Source organism: Mustela putorius, unplaced genomic scaffold (genome assembly GCF_011764305.1).
Source record: "Mustela putorius furo isolate JIRA1106 unplaced genomic scaffold, ASM1176430v1.1 tig00000040_pilon_pilon_pilon, whole genome shotgun sequence".
Lineage (NCBI taxonomy): Eukaryota > Metazoa > Chordata > Mammalia > Carnivora > Mustelidae > Mustela > Mustela putorius.
The window spans coordinates 3,418,876-3,439,133 of record NW_025421261.1 but is presented as its reverse complement, the minus strand read 5'-3'; the positions used below and the strand labels follow the sequence as shown (position 1 = coordinate 3,439,133).

Here is a 20,258-nt window from a genome sequence, read left to right as displayed (position 1 = left end):
ATAGTTGTGACAAAGACCCAAAAAAGTAAAAAATATGAATTATCTGGTCCTTTACAGAAATTTGCTGACCCTTGATGCACAGTGAATGTGGTCATTCTTGTTCCCAGGCTTTAAGCTTGGCTGTCCAAGGAAAGTGTCTAGTGATGCAGTATCTAGATTTATTTTTATTTTTATAAGGAGTAGACAAAGGTTATTACTCACTCAGAAGAACATTTGACATTCAAATAGACTGAATCCAAAAATGGGACCATCTCTGTGAGTCAAACAGAAATCAATACACTTTGAGTGAACTTAGGCCAACGCAGGAAGTTCTCTTAGAGACGCTATAGTAGCTGCTGTTTGTAGAACTCTCCGTGAGCCGCACGCTGCATCAACAGCTCAGTGTAATCCTGAAAACCACCCTGAAAGATGGTCTTTTAAGGGTGTTATTTAGGTGGAGCAATGAGTTGAAGTATAAAAACCAAGAGGGGTGTACAATCCACATGAAACTCTAGAGGTCGAAGAGGGGAGAAGATGCACTCGAGGGACGCCTCAGGGGGTCAGGGGTCAAGCGTCTGCCTCCGCTCAGGTCCCGATCCCCGTGGGCTGGAGCCCTGGGTCGGGCTCAAGCCCTGGGTCAGGCTCCCTGCTTAGCCGGGCGCCTGCTTCTCCTTCTGCCTGGGCCTTGGCGTGTGCACGCTCCTGCTCTCTCTCGCCCACTCTCTTAAATAAATTAAAAAAAAAAAAAAAAAAAAGGAAAGCACTTCTAAAGTACAATGCAAAGGGCTGGGGTTTCTGCCCATCTGGCGTGAGGTCTGTCCTGTGGCAGATGGAAAGACCCACGTTACAGAGCTGTTTTAAGGAACCAATGACCCAACTCTGGAAGAACGCCTGATGGCGTCTGGCAGGTAGAGGCTGCCCAGCGAAGGTTGGTTTATTTCCTTCCTCTTTTCTTTTCTAATTAAATTTCATACGACTAGCACGTCTGTGGGCTGCGCATACAGGACGACTGGATGCACACAACAGTAGTTAATAAAGACGGCTGCCCACAGGCCTCCGCAGAGGGTCTGGGCTGGACGGGGATAGCAGTGGGAATGTAGCTTCTCTCCATATTACTTTTTATTGTTTAGATTTTGAAACATGTAACTATATCAGCTGCCAAATCATTAAGTTAAAAATCTGTAATGAGGCTTAATTTGGGACCTACACATTTTAGAGCCTCTCTGGTAGAGGCCCACCCAATTTTATCACAGTGGGTTTCCCCTTCCGTTGGTTTTATTCCATTCCCCCCCCCCTTCTTCTCTTAGATTTTGTAATTTGTTTTAAAGTAATCTCTGCACCCATCGTGGGGCTCGACCTCACAATCCTGAGACCCAGAGTCATATGCTCTACTGACCGAGGAGCCAGGCATGCTTCATTCTCTCTCTCTCTTTTTTTTTTTTTTTAAGATGTATTTATTTATTTGAGAGAGAGAGAGAGAGAGAGAGCGAGCGAGAGCGCACAAGCAGGAGGGGCAGAGGGAGAGGGACAGAGACGCGGAAGCAGACCACCGAGTGAGGAGCCTGACACGGGGCTCGATCTCACGACCCTGAGACCATGACCTGAGCAGAAACCAAGAGTTGGACACGGAACCAATGCGCCAGCCAGCACCCTCCCGTCCCAATTCTGTTCTTTCTTAAAATGTACTTTGAACTTAATTTATCCCTCAATATGGACACATAATACGTAGGCAATTTCTTGGTTTCACAAACAACTCCCGTGGAAAACAGTGAGTCTTCAGCCGGCAGTTCGGTCCATTTTCACACCTGAAAGTCAGCTTCCGAGAGCTCGTTCTGTCTGGTTCTCGTAGCCCGTTCGTATCCCCAACTACCTCCGTTCCAGTGCGGTGCCTTCGTTGGTGCGGACACACGTCCTCCGGAGGTGAGATACTATTTACTGATGCTGTGCCGACATAAATGACGGTATACACCGAAGTTCAACGACTGGTTTCTAAACTTCCCAGAACATTTCCGTGGCTTGTGGCCACAGAGACGCGAGCATCAGCTCCCGGACCCTGCCTTGCGGCCCGCCTGTGTCCGGATGCCCTGCTGCCCCTCCGACGTCCGACCCCACGTGTGGGTCTCAGTATCCTTCTTTTTTTTTTTTTTTTTTCTTAAAGATTTTATTTATTTGACAGAGAGAGGCAGTGAGAGAGGGCACACAGGCAGGGGAAGAGGGAGAGAGAGAAGCGGGCTTCCCGCGGAGCAGCGAGCCCGACGGGGGGCTCCATCCCAGGACCCCGACGGGGGGCTCCATCCCAGGACCCTGGGATCATGACCTGAGCCAAGACAGACGCTTCAGGACTCCTGAGGTCTCAGGGACCTTGTGCTGCTTCTCTCACCCACGGGTCTGTCACTCCATGGCGGCCGAGTACATGTTTGGTTAATTGATGTGGGAACAACCCGTCAACTTTCTGATACTGACTTAATTTTCCAGAATGCTCTTTCTCTTTGAGGGGAACTCATTAGGCTAAACTATTTCTATAAACCCCGTTCTTCTTAATAATTCTTGGTCTCTTTCTACACGCTTTAAACTGTCTGGACCAGCTCCTGAGGTTAGTTCGCACGGATCGAACCACCATATTGGTGAGGGGAAGCCAGTCCGCAGCTTGCAGCAGGCCCCGGAGGAAGCATCGGGGACGCACAGACACCCTGGTGGCCCCACACACACGAACACGAGCACACGCCGCACACACAGCGCCGCTCTAGCAGTTTCTGGGCATGAAGCCGGTGCTCGGTCCACCTGGATAGCAGCAGCCACGGCAGAGGCCGCTGTCATGACCCGAAGACCTCAGGGCTCAGACTCAGCTGGTTAGGATGAGACGCAAGTGTCGTCACCATTTGATCCCAACTTCCTCTTTTTGAGCTATTTCCCCGTGAAGCTCTCCGTGCCGGGCTGGTCCATTTCCTGAAGACGTCTGCTCTGCTCATTCCTACCATCTTAAATCTTGTAAATTTTTATTATTTCTTAAATTGTATTCTTCCCCCAAAAGGAGTTTCCTATATATTTTTTTTCATTTTTAAAGTAGTTTGTTTTGCCTGTGCCAATTAAAATTCCCTGTGCCACAAAAGCCTAAATAAAACCCATCCCTTTCCCAGAACCAATCTTGGCACCTGCTGTTTACAAGCTCGAATACTTGTCCGTATGCGCCCTGATGGCTTCCCGGTTGTGTTTCTTTCACACATCTTGTTTCCTCAAGCAGAGGGAATGTTCTTCTGAGACATAATTTGGGTTTTCTACTTCCTCGTTTCTCAGTAACGCCTACCCCAGAGCTCGCTGGACTGCTGGGTGTTCTAAAGGTACCCATTAAGTTAGACCTTCTAGAAAGCATTTTCGAATTGGGAGGAAGAGACTGAACAGAGTGACTTCGTAGTATCCACCACGATGGGTATCCGTGCTTGGTTATCTGATGAAATTTCAACAAAACAACGCCAAGTGTGTGTTTATTAGCCGTATCTCTTCGAGACGAAGAACGGGTGTTCACAAACACTTAGTGACTGACGCAGTGTCGCGCAGAGTATGCGCAGAGCTGGGTTTGAAAACACACGTGCTTGATGTCCTAGCTGCCCCCAGTATTGTCACGGTGGTCACGATCTGAAGAACATCAATTTTACAACTCATTCCTAGTGGGTAATTTGACGAAAAAAAATAGTTTTGCTTCTAAAATGGCATTTTCATCTTTTTTGAACAATGAGATTAAAATTGCGTAGGGAACAGCTTCTCTTTATCAAAATATGGAAACGAGGGGGGATCGCTAGGGAAATAAAGTCAGTAGTTAAAGAAATAAAGTTTTACTCATCTTAGTTAACTATCAAAAAAATCACAAGGTTAGACAGACTTTAGGCTTCTCAGTTTCTGGGAGAGCAACCAGGTCCTCAAGGTATATTTTCTACTGCCTGTAAAAGGGTCTTTCAAAGACAGATTTTTTTCTTCCTTTCTCTCTTTTTAACTTTAAGAGACAAACTAATATAGTAGTACAAGTGTAATTTTGAACACTTCCCAAAATAAAATCTAGACCCAAAATGCCAAGAAGGCAAAATGGCAAAAAAGGTCTCATAAAATTTTCTTGAAATCTAGTTCCTCCTTCTACCTCTGGACCACATGTGTCGCTCTCCACCTCCTCGCCCCCCTCCTGCCCTGGAAACAGAGTGTGTGTTTATTTTACCGTCTCTTCTCTATGGGGCTTTTTCTTTTTCACTGAATTTTTCTTTTTTTCCACAACTGAGTCCTGCGGTGGCCATGCTGGGTGTAGACGGGCTGCTCTCCGGAAGCTGCTTGACACAGGCAGGGCGGCTCGTGCAGACGGAAGGAAGGACCCCGTGGTTCGTACGCAGGGCTCCGCCCCCTGAGAACCTCCTGAGCTCCCACAGAAAAATACATGTCATTGACATCTTTCTTCCCCGCAGCCCCCCCGCCCCGTGAGCTCTGGAACTCTCCTCCCGTCCGTCCTCTCGCGGACAGACCTCGTTCTAGGCTGGATAACAAGAGGAAGACGGAAAGCATGAGGGGGAGGGAAGGGGCTTTTTGGAAGAGGTTGAAGCTTTCCTTACCAAAAAAAAAAAAAAAAAACCATTTCTCTTTATCCTAACCCCAGGCTTGTTTTCATTTTGAGCTATTAATTTGAAATAGCCAATCAGTTGCCACAGGCATACACACATTGCCAAGACTGCGAAATACCTGCCCTCTTCTAATCAACCCCGAAGTGATGATGATTTATGTGTATCTTGTGCACTTAGCCTGAAAAGCGCCGGCACTCTCCACCAGAGGATTTGCCGAGATTATCCAGGAGGACTTTCTAATTCACACTGACGACCCAGAGGCCCAGGGAGGATCACAACAGTTCCGCGATTGAACAACAGCGTGAACACACACTTTTTAAGAAATGAGAAACATTTCTTAAATCTAGGAGGCGACTCCATGAAGTTTAGTTTCCCCATTTATTCAGACAAGTGTCATTTTGCTTTGAATGATTCTCATTCTCAATGGGGCACAAGTGGAAATTTTCCAGGAGCCCCCAAAGAGCAGGAAGGGTTACATGGCATGAGCTTTCCTTGCTGCTCTGCTACCAAATATTTACTGGGAAGCAGGATGCGTTTCTTCATTTAAATGAGAATTATTTGGTTTGGTTTAATGAAGCGAGAATTAACTGTTCGCTGGAACACTTAACCCACCGCTGTGATGTATTTGTCTTTATTAAGGAAACCTAATACGTTCCTGGCCGGTCACAGCAACACTTCCCATCTGAGGGAGCTGGGAGGAGGAAGCCCATTGGCTCTAACTGCAGTGACAGCGGGAATTTGAGCAGCGCACTGAGAGTACTAAATGCTGCCGCTGTCCCCATCAAAGCTTGCGTTCCGTCTTCTGCCCAAATGCCAACCTGCTCTTCCCTGACCTCGACCACCCCCTTGAGTCCCACTCTGGGAATTCCGTCCCCACAGTGGCGCGCTCTCTCAAAGGAAAGCACAACCGGGCATCGTTAAGGGCCAAACCTGGCACAGCAACTTCTCTTGGCATTCTGCCATTCAAGTCAACAGCAGTGTTGACCCAAGTGAGATGATGAAATTATCTTGGGAACATCATAATCCTAGGGAACAGGGTTGCAAAAAGATTGGCTTCCACTTGCTTGAATTCGGCTTATCTTTTCCAAAAAGCCTTTCTCAAACTAAGGTGCATTTAATATTGTGATTAAAATATACTGGGCATTCTAGTGAGATTTCCGAAGCAAAATATTTTTATTACTGGGTCATTGTAGTAGTAGAGATAAGGAGTCACGAGAAAAAGAGAGAAAAGAGGAGGAACTGAGGGTTAGTTTTTCAAATAGAAATTCTATTCGATGTGCTGTTTTACAACAGGGCTATTTCAGTGCCTGCCTCTCCAAGATCTCAGTATCTTTTACCAAAAGAATCCTTTCATTATTGCTATCTTAGGTTCTAAATTTTGTAACTTCAACAATATGTGTTTTTTTCCCCAGTAATGAGAGAATCCTTTAATTTTTATAGCAGACCCGTGAAACATCATTTTGGTTGAGTGAGCATGTCCGTCCCTTTCTGTGGATCCTTGTTGCTGTTTCTAAACCTAATACTTTGAGAAAGAGACCCTGCACCGCCTGGAGTGGATAAGGAACGGGACCATCATCGGGCCTCGTTCTCTTTATGGCATTTGTTTTCCATTCAGTGTCGGAAACATGGAAAAATAGGCAGAAGAACACGGAATTCACTTGTTGTTTTGCATTAGCCCCGCAGTTGTCAGTGTGTAAAGAGAATCGGTCGGACCCCAGAGGCCGACCTTGCCCAGGACTACGTGGATGGTTACTGACCGAGCGATTGTTGGGCGCGGAACACATAGATGTCCTGAGAAGACATCTGGGAAATTCGGCTTCTCGCAAACGCCTGGTTGTCGTTGGAGGGAATCAACAGTTCCCGTGAAGATGCCCTCCAGCTCCTCTGGCCCAAGGTTTCTCTCTTCTCGCGGTCACAGTCCCGGACTTCCTGAGGCTGTTCCATCCTAATGTGCCTGTTACCCACCAAAAGGGATGTCGTGGTGCATTCCCACCCCCACTCCCCCACTCCCCCCCCCCGCAGCCCCCCCTCCCGTCTGCTTCTGTGGGTAAGCCCCGCCCACGTATCTGGATTGCCGCATAGTCCAGAACCCTGCTGGGGTTCCCTGTAAATGATAGTTTTAGGGTGTGTGAGGGGGACACGGTCAATCAAACATGGACTTAACTTCTACTGCGCCTCTTGGTGCTGAAATACAGTTTCTTTTTTCTCTGCTCTAAGCTCAGAAGTGGAGAGGAACAAGTCAATAACACACTTTTCAGCCGCCGTTATGCAAACAACCAGCACTTCTTTGCCCGTCAGGACCTCCCCTGGACACTTGCTTTTGTGAGGCTCCTCTGGGGCCAACAGAGAGACTCTTTGAAAAAAAAAAAATAATTTCTTCTAATCTTTTTCTGCCTTCTCTTTTAAGATGTGAAGGCAGCAATTTCCTGGACTATTCATTAATAATTTAACCCCCCTATGATACCGGGGAAAGTATCAGGGAACATCACGTTTTGTAAGGACATATCTAGAAAACAGCTTCATCAGCAGGCGTCAGCTGTGTCCTGCCTGTGCCCCGCGACTGGACATGCCCGCCAGCAATCTCTGAATCCTGGGGAATAAATAACAACAAAATCCTTCCTAGGTTTTTAGGTTATTTTGGGCCCTTAGTGTCCCAGATATAGAAATATGCAGGAAGAGATTTATTTGTACATTGAACTCCTTGCTCTGCATGGAATTATTCAAAGAATTATTTTAAAACGAAAATATTTTACTATACAAGGAGTGAGAGTGCAATCATGGAATGTTCCTCTTCCAGAAGTTGCTGTCGGGCAATCCCTGCTAAATGCAGGCCATGTCTGGCCTGAAAACATGCTTTTTGTGGTCTCTGTGTTGTGTTTTGTTGTGTTTTTTTAATTAATTGATGTAGGAGCCATTTTATGTGAACTGGAAATTTCACATAGTAATGGATTTACGGATTAAAAAAATCTGTCAGTAGCAGGTCTGCGCTACCCTTAGGTAAGAGCTAGGTAGCAACTGCCCCCTCCCTTTAAATGGGGCTCAGGCCCTCAGGAGCTGAGGGGTGCACCCCCTCATATCAGGCATACATCTTTTAGTTGGCCCTTTGGGGCAGCACAGGCTGCTTTTTTGCCACAGTTCTCCTCTGTGGATTACAAACCAAATCCCACTGTAGATCTGCCAAAGACATTTGCTTTTGTGATCACTCTCTTGACAAAGACCTTTTTGATGTCATAATCTTTATTAGAAATCATAAAGAGAAAGTATGGTAATGTTTTCTGAGTTCCTTAGGGACCTTCCTTTCCAGAAAGATGAACCGTCATTCCTTAAACACCCATCACGTACCAGGCGCCTTTCCTCCCCTATCTCTCAGGATCATTGCAACTCTCTCAAGTGGGTATTTTACAGACAAGGAAAGTGGAGCTCAGAGAGACTGAGTAATTTGCCCAAGATCACACAGCTGGCATTTCTGGCAGAACGAAGTTGTATTTCTAGGCCTGCCCGGTTCCAAAGCCCAGACTCGTCGACTAAACCTCCCTTCAGAGGACTCCAGGAGAATCTCGTACCTCTTACCACATCCCTGTCGAGGATAAGGAATTGAGTCAGAGAGGCGGAAGAGGGAAAGGGAAATTTTAAAGCTTTTTTAAATTTCTCAATGACTATGCCATCATTTCCTTATTAGGATGGCAATAAAATCACCTGTTTGGGTTTCTGTAATTCCTCGGGAGCTGTGAAACTTAAACTTACGTGTGGCTCCTGTAGGCAGCCAGAAGGCTGACATCCACACTTCTGCTTTTCCCCTGGCTGTGCAGACCCACTGTTCGGTTGCTGCCCAGCTGTATGGAGCTCAAATTGTAATAAAAGTGGTTTAGTGCAAACCATACAGACATAATGGTCTTTGATTTCCCCCTAGGCTTTGAAAATCTCTCTTAATTATCTGCCCTTACGCTTGGAATTTCTTTGCCAAGTTCATCTTCATTTACTGAAGTGTCTCCAGAGCGCCACTTTTAGAGGAATTTCTTCAGAACTGGAAACTGGCCCAGAGCCCTCATGTCGGGAAGGTCAATGCAAGCGATAAAGTTGACTCGAAAACTTGCTCCAGCGAGACGGTCACTTGGGGAGAGGGAGTCTGGCCCGCTCGGTAAGAAACGCCGTAGAGAGAGGAGTAAGGGCGGAAGAGAAGAACGGCCAGAACTGGGGGAATAACACTTTAGTTGTTGATTCTCTGGGTAGAGGAGAAGACCCTCCTTCTGCTTTGGGTAACTCCAAATTCCTGCTCGTCCCAACCACTCCCACCACCTTCCCAATAACCCCGTCCAGAGTCTTCCATCCATCAGTGGCCCGTTCAGCCATCGCTGAGCGTCTCTCCTTTCCCCTCGGTCCTCCTGCTCACTCACGCTCCCCTTTCACACGGACGACGGCACGTTACGACATATATGCAAGTGTTTATTATGTGTCTCTCTCACCTTCATGTAAGCTGTTTGAGCTCAAGAACCTGGTCTGTTTGGCTGACTGCTATACCCTTATCATTTTGTCTGTGCGGGACACATAGTAGGAATTCAAGTTATTGAATTTTCAATATGTTCTTTATATCTGAAAGTCAATAAGATGTGGTTTCCACCTTCAGTTATTCATAGATCTTTTTTTTATTATTATTCAAGGGTTTTTTTACAGAGGCAGATACAAACACAAATGCGACTCATACTCTACCTTGACTTATGTTCACGACTTTAGCAGAAGTACTTTAACCGATTACCACGGGATTCCTTGGGTGTGATGGTTATTTCTAGCTGTCAACTTGACAGGCTCATAGTGTATACAGATTTTGGTCAAACATTACTCTGGGTGTGCCTATGAGGGTATTTCTGGGTGAGATTAACATCTGAATCTGTAGACAATGCAAACTGTCTTCACTAATGTGGGTGGGCCTTGTCCAATCAGTTGAAGGCATGAATAGAACAGAAAGACTGCTATTGCGGCCATCACACTTACCCTCATCCCATAAAAGTAAGAGGGGACCCCTCCTGCCTGGCTGCTTTGATGCTGGTCTGTTCGTTTCTCCACACTTAGACTGAAACAGCTCTTCTTGGGTCCCAAGCCTGCCAGCTTTCAGACTAGAACTTATACCATTAGCTCTTAGGCCTTCAGATTCTGACTAGGACCACGCATCGGCTCTCCTGCATCTCCAGCTTGCCCACTTCTTGGGACTTCTCAGACTCTGTAATCACCTGAGCTAATTCCTTATAATAGGGGTAGATCCGTGACAGACGATACACAGACCGATGGAAGACAGACAGATGATAAATTTCTAATGTTTCTGTTCTCTGGAGAGCCCTGATACAATGGGCCAGACGTGCTAACTTTGAAAGCGTCATGTCCTGCTTCTCTTAGAAGCAGGTGTCAAAAGGAAGGCATTGTGCGGGAGGTTTAGTGAGGAAAGTGCCTGGGAAGGATAAGGGTTAAAGTGGGGGAGGGAAGGAGCAGGCAGGGGGCGCCTCTGGCGTATAGTGCAGGTCTGAGATCCAGGAAAGGGAAGAGGGAAGGAAGGGTTGAGTAGGAAGAGTTTCAGACCACGGCAGAATTCTGAGAAAGTTTTGACCATCCTGCTGGAAAGTCCCCAAGCCAAAAGTGCCCATAGGAGGAATCCCCCCTTGAGCCAGGAATGGCCCAGTTCTAATTCCCCAGTGTTCGTCTGGAGCAGCCTTAGGGGAAGTGTGGCCTCTCAGTGAATGCTCAGGAGATCCAAAATATGGCAGCTGAAGGCAACGCTCCACCTCAGGTTCTCTCCGAGGGACATCTCAGCAGGGCGTCCTCATGCCCTCTCTTCCAGAATGGCTTTCTGAGGCTGAGGGAGGACTCGTGCATGTTTCAGTAAATACAGAATCTCTGGGAGGAGGACAGCACATTTTTAAGGAGGGGCTTTCAGGGACTTCTCGTGGAGCGCATGATCTTAGACTGTGTAATTACCACATCCAGTGTCAGCGTTGTCTCTGCCCACAGCCAAGAATAGGGTATGGTGGCGGGATCTAAGGAGAGCGGGGTGTGGCAAGCAGACTGCGGCCCTGCCAAGGCCAGGGGCACGGGGACAGCAAGCACCTGCCGTCCCAAGTGATGGGAGGAGGACCTGGTGCTGGAAACCAGTCAGGGCCTGGGCAGCTTTGGGGCCCACACCCGACTTGACAGACCTCTGGCGGAGACTTTGAGGATCTGGATACCTTTCAACAGCGCTAGGAGGAATATGGCGGCCCTCAGCTTCCCTAAGTTGGAGCAGAAAATCTCCTGCGAGTGGGCAGCAAAAGATTCTAGGCCGCCTGTTCTTCTGGCAAACAAACTAGTGCTTGTTTGTGTTAAATGGTTATAAATCGAGTTCTTTCTTTTAGTTCTCCTTTAAGATCAAAAATTTATTAGCAACTCAGAAAATTTGTGTGGGCTGGGCTTTCCCTGTAAACATTTCTCTCCATTAATGTATTTCCCCAATTCTACAAATTAAGAGAACTGCCACCTGAAACTTGCAAGAAAAAAAAAAAAAAAGAAAAAGAAACATTTGTCAATTAATTTTGATGGAATTATAGTGACAAAACATTAGCACGGGACAGGGATTTGGAGATCCTTTACTGTTACACGTAGGGAAGTTGGAGCCCAGAGTAATGAGTGGTGTCCCAAGATCACTGGGCTGATAATGCGGGAAGAAGGCTAGAACCCAAAGTTGTCATTTTGGGGCCAGACCTTTGCCCACCTTGGCAGCCTCATGTTCTTCTCTGATCGTACCTTGCTCTTTTTAAGCACAACCTTGGTGAGCCAAAGAGTTTTTGTTTTCTGGGAAATCACTTTTTTCTCTGGCTGAGAGTTTAGTGACTTCATATGAGAAGGAAAACAAAACACAGTGCCGTGCTCCAGGAGCCCACGCAAACTCCATCGCCTTGACACCTGACCATGGCCAAAGCTAAGGTCAGTCCTGTGGGGGGAAGGACGGAGAGGCTGAGGGCCTGGACGCCCGCGCGGTAGCGGTAGAGCCGACCTCGGCCACGCAGTGGATGCGGGACCCGGCGGCGGCCTGGCCGCGGCCTCGAAATTTCTTCTGCCGCATCCTTGACAGTTATCTAGGAGGACACGGAGCCCCAGAAGAAGCAAGTCGGGACCGGGACGCACCCCCTTCCGGCTCTCAGCCCCATGACTGTCCACAGCAAACTACCTTGGAGAGTCCAAGGAAGAGGCTTTAAATGGAAGGTGTGCGAGCGCCAGTTAGGAAATCGCATCCATGGGAGCGCTTCGGCCGCGCCGGCACCGTGGAGCCCTCCCGGGTTCTGGCGGCTCCGACCGCTTTCCTTGGCCGGGCCGCCCTTCCACGGGTGAGCCTCGACCTCGCCATGGCAGTCCCAGCGACGGGTCCCAGACCCCGGGGGCCTGCGCCAGCGGAGGCTCGTTTCCCATGTGTGGGTCCGGGCTGGGGCAGCCGCTTCCGCGCAGGGTTCGGCAGGAAGGACACGACCCCACGGAGATGGGTCGGCCGCGGGGCAGAGGCAAAAGGGCACAGTGGCCCCGAAGGCTCTGTTCGGTCACGGCACATGTCACTTCTACTTAAAGTCCGCAGGTCTGAGCAGGTCACATGACCAAGCCTGATGCCAGTGACAGGACCACAGCCAAGTCCCGCGACAGTGAGCAGCGATGTGGGGCGGCCCGGAGACGTTTCAGACACAGACGCACAGTAACGCGCAGACGTATCCTAGCTAACGTGCAGTGTCCGTGCAACAGCTTCAGACACAGACACATTGTAACACAGACGTATCCTAGCTAACGTGCAGTGTCCGTGCAACAGCTTCAGACACAGACACATTGTAACACAGACGTATCCTAGCTAACGTGCAGTGTCCGTGCAACAGTTTCAGACACACTTTGTAACACAGACGTATCCTAGCTAACGTGCAGTGTCCGTGCAACAGTTTCAGACACACTTTGTAACACAGACGTATCCTAGCTAACGTGCAGTGTCCGTGCAACAGTTTCAGACACAGACACTTTGTAACAGACATATCCTAGCTAACGTGCAGTGTCCGTGCAACAGTTTCAGACAGAGACACATTGTAACACAGACATATCCTAGCTAACGTGCAGAGTCCGATGAACAGTTTCATACATAGTAACACAGATGTATCAGACACAGACACACAATAATGCAGACGTATCCTAGCTAACGTGCAGTGTCCGTGCAACAGTTTCATCACGGAAGGCAGGAACATGTCCGAAACAGGCCTGTGGCCCTCACAGGGAACCACCACCACCCCGTGTCAGCTTTTGTCGTCGTCAGCCACAAAACGTAGGAACAGGGGACACCGCTTGGCGCCCCCCGTTCATGCAGATGCGACAGAGCTGGTGTCTGAGGGCAGCCGGCGCTGTGGCCCCCACGGAAGTCGCAGGGCCCCGTCACTGCTCACACGCGCTGCCGTCTGTCCGCAGCCCCGTGACGCGGCTGCCCCTGCCCCGCGCCCTCTGCCCGCGGGTGCGGCCTGTCCCGGCCTCGCAACGCGCCTCAGACACCGGCTCCTCCAACCCACGGCCGCTCCCTCAGCCCACGACGACGCGCTGAGCACCGGTGAGCGCGGTACAACAGGGGACAGTCGGCGGAGCGCGGTTAGAGGATCACTCGGAAGCGGGGGACCAGCCTTTCTCACAGGCCTGGTCGGGACAGCCACCGCCCGAGCCGTGGGACTGAAGTCAGAATCGTGACGTGGCTGACCCCAAGAGAAGCTGCCGCGGGGCAGTGATAAGAGATTTCGTCCTGGGGGAGGCCTAGAGAAGGGAGAGGGAATGGCGTCTAGTTGAACCTCAGAAGGAGAAGGAGGGTGTGAACCTGTGCGGGGCAGGGGAGGCCTGGAGGCCGGAGGAAGGCAGGAAGGAAGGCAGCACACGCGTGTGAGCTCCAGGCCCCCACTCGGCAGGAGCAGCAGAAGCCCTTATGTCTTGTCTCCGCAACGCTTATGGGAGCAAAATCAGGATGACCTTTGTCACTTGATTTTAAACTGCTGTTCCCATACCAGGTCACATCGCCTGTCGTGACTAATAATGACTATTTCTAGAGCTCCCGTAATCACCCTTGCATGACACGATTACATTGCATCGTGTTTAATAAGCACCAAAGCATGACTTTGGTAAACATTATTTTCTACAATATATCAAATATTTACGAGCCCTGTGTTGGCTTTTCTTCATCCTTAAAAACGATGGCAGCTGCCTTGAAGAAGGAGAGCAGACTTGCTGTCTTTAAACGGCCGGGAGCTCTGCGGTAAAACACGGTGGAAAGTGTCGTCATTTTAGAGGGAAAATTGTTTTCATTCATTCAATCATTCATTCACTCAACCCGCAAATATTTAGTGAGCACGTAGTGTAAACAAGCAACTAGTCTAGGTACCAAGGAGGCAGCAACAGACAAGAGGCACAGATTTCTGGCCCCGTGCATTGTGCCTTTTGCTGAGTATGTAAAGCGATATAATGAGAACCAAAAAGCTAAACTGCACATTTATGGAGGAGGCAGACCTCGATTGTCCGGCTGACTAGTATCGTGTTCTTCTGCAGAATGGGGGTCGTCACTGAGTACCTTCTGCCGGGAAGCTGACGTGAGAGCCAGGCTCCGGGGGGGTTGAGCAGGCGGCACTGTGCGTTGTGTGTTGGCGGAGTGAGTTAGAAAAGGACTTGAAACGGAGAAGGGACATCCAGAAAACATCTGACATCCAGGGAACAGGAACGCAGTCCCGAACGGGGGTGGTCAGAATGGACGGAAGCCCGGACAGGGCCTGAAACATTGCCGGGAGGTGCAGGAGCAGGAGCAGGGCGGGAACCCCCAGCGGTGTCCATGGGAGACCAAGGTGGACAAAAGAATCCAAGTTCCCTGGTTTGCAGCTTCGTCTCGGGAAGGGTGAGGTGGTTCAGCTGTAGAGCAGGCACTGGTACCAGAACCCCCCAGCAGCGAAGTTCGGCCCGAGACCTAACAGCTGTGAAGCTCTGGGTAGGTTACTTAACCTCTCTGAGCTCCGTCTGCCCAACCTTTAAAAGCGAAATGTAGCCCCTAACCTGTAGGACTGAGCAGGTCAGTAATGTCCAGAGCACAGACTGTGCTCTCAATGACCACACTATCATGGAGACAGGCAGGTGCCCTGGCTTGGGGCGTGCATCTAAAGTAAGCGGGAGCCGTCCAGAAACAAGAGTGAGGCGGACACGCACAGAGGCGGGAGCCTTGGGGGAGCCCCATTATCAGCTGTAACAGCACTTTCATGGCAGGACGTCCATAGGGGGATGGCAAGTCGGGAATCAGAGACATAGGAGGCTCCCATGAGTCCCCATATTGATTAATAATAACAACATATTAACATTTATTTTTGGGCGTTACTGTACTAAACATCTGACCGGCTTAGCTCCGTTAGCTCTCACAGCAAGCCTAGAAGGAAGATAGGGTTGTCTTCACTGTCTTATAAATGAAAAAACTGAGATTCAGTTGGCCAAACTGAGCCAGCTTATGGGGGGCAGAACTCGAATTCAGGTCCCGCTGACACCCACGCCCTTCATATCCAAGGTCTGGAGTGGGAAACTGGGGGTGGCCCGGGATTTGGTTTGAGAACTTGAACTCCCCTGCCCAAGCAGACACACCCAAGCCACCACGGAGGCTCTCCCCGCTGTGCTCAGGAAGAAATGAGGTCAGTCTGACGGGAACCACCCTTCCCACCTGAGCAACCCCCTTTGTGGACTGGAGTTGATTCTTCTGGTTCCTTTCAATCCCAGTCAATCAGCTTCTCGTGGCCACAGACGGCTCTTTGGGTTCTAGAAAGGCAGTCACAGTCCTTCCAGGCGGACTCTCCTTTCTCTGGGAATTTTGACCAAGCCCCCAGGGCTGGGAGCCAATGCCTTGGAAGTACTCCAGCCCAGAAGACAGGACCCAGGGTCACTCTGGGCCTCCGCCATTTACTACCTGCGATTTGGGGCAAGGCCCTATCCTTCTGGGGCCTCTTTTCGTTCCTCTCTTGCAAAGCAGAGATAATGACCCAGGCTCGCATCAAACAACAGGGAAATGAAGGCGTCTGCAGAAGGAATCAGTATGTAACCGTCTGCTGTTTCTGTGACATCGCCGGGTCCTGACAGGGGCCAGCTGGGGGCAGTGAGGAAAATCTGGGCTCTTTGCCCCCAGAAGATGTCAAGGTCTTGAGCCCCAAAATGCTTGAACTGACCCCCTCATCAGACTACCGTGAACTTCAGTAAAACCTATTTTAACTCCTCTTTTGTTTCCCAAGTGCAGCCATAGTGAGTCATTTTCCCCTCTGGAACAAGTGTCACCTTCGCAGTTCTGCCCCTTCTATTTTGATGTTAATTTTAGCATTACCTGTGTGGATTGCTGGGTTTTGATCCAAAACAAGCCCTGCCCAGAATAGAACAGAGACAGCTCTCTGACTCACTTCACAGCTTAAGACTCCAGCATGTTAATAGCTTTGCCATTTCTCAGGGAGCAGATTCGGGCAACAGAGCCTACTGTGGTGTTCTGGCCTCATAATTTTCGGCAGGAGGATCTGACAAAAGTCCATGGCACAAAGGTGTCACCTGCTAGCTAGTGTTTGGGAAGAATTTGAAAATATCAGAAGAAAGCTCTGTGCAGACTGTCCTGTGTGTTAGTTAGTTCGGGGAGCTTGACTTTGCTTTTTCTGTTAAGACAATCCCCTTAGAATATTACCTCATCCCAGTGAGCAAAGACCTGCCTTTTTCCTGAACCGTCCGCTTCTCCCTTGCAGGGTCTCACAAGCAGGCATTTTCTTGTTTTTCTTTTTCTTTTCTTTTAATGTACGATCTGGCCTGTCGAAGGAGACACCAAAATGCCAGGGCAGTCGAGCGAATGATCGGCATTTACGCGGGGCCCCGCCGTGTGTTCGAACCAGAAGGACGACAGAGCCGAGTGAGTGGGGGTCTCTCTGCGTGTGGCTTTGTGCAGCAGGCCTGCCAAGCATTACCATTCCAGCCCTCAAACCTGCGCCAGACTGTTAATATCTTAATGCTTATTCGCGTGTCAGGGAGTGCCGGCAGATGTCACGGAGAACGGGGCTGTCAACAAGGCAATTACTTACATTCACAGGGTGACGGCGGCAGTCTGTCAGGTAGCGTTTGAAGAGAAGGGAGCAGAGGGGAAAAAAGAAGGTGGCAGCAAACAGGCGGGGGGAGGGTCCTCTTTCGATGGATAAATTGTTTAAAGACATCTCATTTCCCCTCCGTTCCTAGAGCTAAACCCCAGATACAGCAGTCACAGGTCAATCAGGAAACCAGACGTCCTTGTCTGTTTCTGGGGGCTTCGGCGAGAGCCGGCAGACTGGGGCCTTGTGTGTGTGACCCACGACAAATAACTCAGGTTCTTTCCCGAGCGGCGGGAGTGCGTTCCCCGGGCGTCGGGAGACACCCATGGTTTTCCAGACTTGACCGGTTTCACCCAACAGCTACTGACCACCGGCTCTGCACTCGCTGTGGTGAATGACCCAACGGCTGAATGGACACGGGCCGTTTATTTTGAAACACATTCTTTACACCGGAGAGAGGAAAAGGCGTCCTCTTTGCTGCGCCGTTTTAAGATCGAGAATCTGAGCTCGGTAGAATTCCGCCCGTGCGGCCCTGACGGAGCCCGCCGGGGGCTTGCCAGTGCGACAGAGGGGGCTGCGGACTGGAGCTTCTGGAGAAAGACTTGTGGGCGATCCTGCCTTGGAAAGCTTCTCTTAGTTCTGGATTTGCCGCGGTGATTCTATTTATTGCCTCCTTATGCCTGTACAGCTCTTTTCCTGTCTGTTTCTTCACTGGTCTTGACACCCCCCGGTCCTGCATGTACATGTGTGCGCTGGGGGGGGGGGGGCAGGCACTGTTGGCATCCGTCAGTTCTCAGATACACGGGGAAAAGCCCACGTGTAGCTACAAAACTTGCCTTTGAAATGAAAGGTCAGGACCCCCAGAATCACCCTGGAAACATGAGATACCTCCAGTGCTTGTCCCTGATGATGAGAAAAACACCGCTGCGTGGCGATGCCGTTCGGAGTCGCGGCGGCTCCTGGGGCTGCCTCGCTCAGTGTCCCACGCCTCCTATTTCACAGCCCCTCCACTGTTTTAGAAGCTCTCCCAGAAGCAGGAGGAGAGAGGAAGTCAGCACCATGTGTGAGTTGCTTCTAGACTCCCTAAGGAAAAGCAAATATTGTACTGATGGAAAGTCCAGGCCTAAAGGTGCCCAGGAGTGCAGGAATTGAGGCCGGGGACTTTCCCCCCGAGCACCTGAGTCACCTGAACTCCTGAAATACACCTGCCATGGGGACTAGCCTCAGGGGAACCAAACCAGTGGCTTGAACGTCGAGGCAGTGACAGTCTAGACGTCCCTTGGCCAGGGAGGTGGCCCTGGTCGATCCCCCTGGACCCCACTCCCCACCCCCCTTCCTGGCCAGCTCCTGACCCTGCCCCAGATGAAGTGGTGCGGGGTTGGGATTCGGGGTAAGAGTGCGCTCCTGCCGCGTCGGCACAGCCCCCCACGAGCACGCGGCCTCCCTGCTGGTCTGGCCGTGGACTCACCGACTGCCCGGGACACTCCTCCAGCCGTCGTGCGTGGGGCTCCCGGCCGTTTCCCGTGTCCCTGACCCTTTGGCATGCTCTCCTCAAGGGGGCAGAGGCAGATTCTCGTCTGAAAAATGTGGGATCACTGAATCATCCCCCGGGGGTCTTCCAGGGACACCTCGCATGGCAGGAAGGAGTCCGTGGGTTTCCGTCAACTTACCTCACAGCGTCCCTGCTTTTCCTTGCGAAGCTGAAGCAGAGTCATGGGGCCAGAGGCTCTCTGTGGCCCTCATAATGGCTCGGGAGAGTGGAGCTTCTCCACCCCACCTCACCTGCCTTGTCCACACCCACCCCGGCGAGGTCAGTCCAGCCCTTCCTCCCGCATGCTGCAGCAGTAAGGTCTGGGGAAGAGCGTGCACGTCAGTCCGTCCATCCAGGGACTCGGGCTGAAGAAGTACTTAAAGCCACAGAGAATGTGCTACCAGCCGGACAGAAGCAACGTCATGACAGAATCCTGAGGCATCAGAAAAAAACATGAGCGAAGCATCGGGTTTCCTGTCCGCGTCTAGTTCCCATTTGGTTCCCTCCCAGGTACTGCTCATTGTACCGAAGCGCTCTCCTTGTCAACAGTTAAAATCCGTAGCATTTTCAAGTCATTTTCTCTTTCTTCCCACTCCTTTCCGTGTTCATGATTGCTAAATATATTATTCTAAATCTTCCTGTTTCCTATATCCTCATCTCTAAGTGGATACGGGTCAGAGAGTAATGGGAAAATTAAAAGTAACAAGGCTATCACTATCACTAATTGAGTAGTTACTAAGTGCTGGGATAATGTCCTGAACCATTGCCCCTGTGTTATAGGTGAGGATTAGGGTTTAGAAATGTTAAACAATTCCAGGTCTCTTGTTTATAATCCCAGCTCAAAGGCCAAAGTCCCTCAGGGCCTGTCTGGGACCAGGACAGATGCCAATTTAAATGTTTATATAATCTTAGAACATCTCATATATTTCCTTCATGCTTCTTATGAAATTTTGTAATTTTACATTTTTTGTGTCATTATTTGATAAGTATTTCTCTCCCCTAGACGCTCAGTTGGCAGATAGCAGAAACCACATCTATTTTTGCGACCGCTGAGCCTGATATACAGTAAGATTATAAGACACATTGAATGAATATTGGAATGACTTACTTAATGAATAAATGAGTTCTTATCTGTCCAACCCCAGAAATCCAAGGTTTTAGTGTAGGCAGCAAGATTGCTATTTTAATGACGTTCTAGGAGACAGAGTATGTAAAGCACCATGTAATAGGCCACATTAAGTCCTGCGAGCCGGACGGCCTGGGTTTAAGTCCCAGCTCAGTGGTGGCTTTTCCGGCTGTTTGATCTTGGACACGTTACCTGACCTCCCTGTGTCTCAGTTTCCTCATCTGGAAAGTGGAGATGTAATAGAACTCTCCCCTCACACGGTTATGAGCATTAAATGAATGCATGACCTCTCAGAAGAGTGCACGGTACTTAGAAAGCTCTGTGTATGTATTAGATATTATCACCACTCGGAAATTTACTTAGCACGGGGGGGGGGGGGGGGAGGAGAATACCCCAGGCTAGTTTCATTCAAAGAGTCCTATGTGATAGTATTTATTCACGGATCCAAAGCCTCTGTTCTGGTCCTTCTTGTTTTTGTTTGTTTTTTTACTTAAGATTTTATTTATTTACTTGACATACAGATCACAAGTAGGCAGAGAGGCAGGCAGAGAGAGAGGAGGAAGCAGGCTCCCTGCTGAGCAGAGAACCCGATGTGGGGCTCCATCCCAGGACCCTGAGATCATGACCTGAGCCCAAGGAGAGGCTTTAACCCGGATCCTAACGGTGTTCCCCTCGAAGACGTGGCCCCAGGTTTTTCACTCTCAAGCAGAAAATACCCAACATGAGTCCATCTGGAGATTTCTACTAATCTTTTACCCCAAAGGTTCAGAAAGGAAATATTTAGCAAAGATCAGTTATTCTAAAATTTTGAGCACACATTATAAATATATATCTTTAAATATCTACTACCCTGTTGGGCCCACACCCTCTGTGGTCCTCACCAGTAACTGTGGAATGAGGCAGATGGTCAAGGGCCTGACCTAGAG

General features: G+C 49.6%; 1 long non-coding RNA gene across 1 annotated transcript; it reads right to left on the bottom strand.

Moving 5' to 3' along the window:
- Positions 1-13,176: 13,176 nt before the first annotated feature.
- On the bottom strand, positions 13,177-19,647 carry LOC106004168. Its single transcript, XR_001177078.2, has 3 exons — positions 18,346-19,647; positions 18,144-18,252; positions 13,177-17,758 (listed from the first exon to the last, which is right to left on the bottom strand). It is a non-coding gene; the product is annotated as an uncharacterized LOC106004168 (long non-coding RNA).
- Between the last annotated feature and the right edge of the window lie 611 nt (positions 19,648-20,258).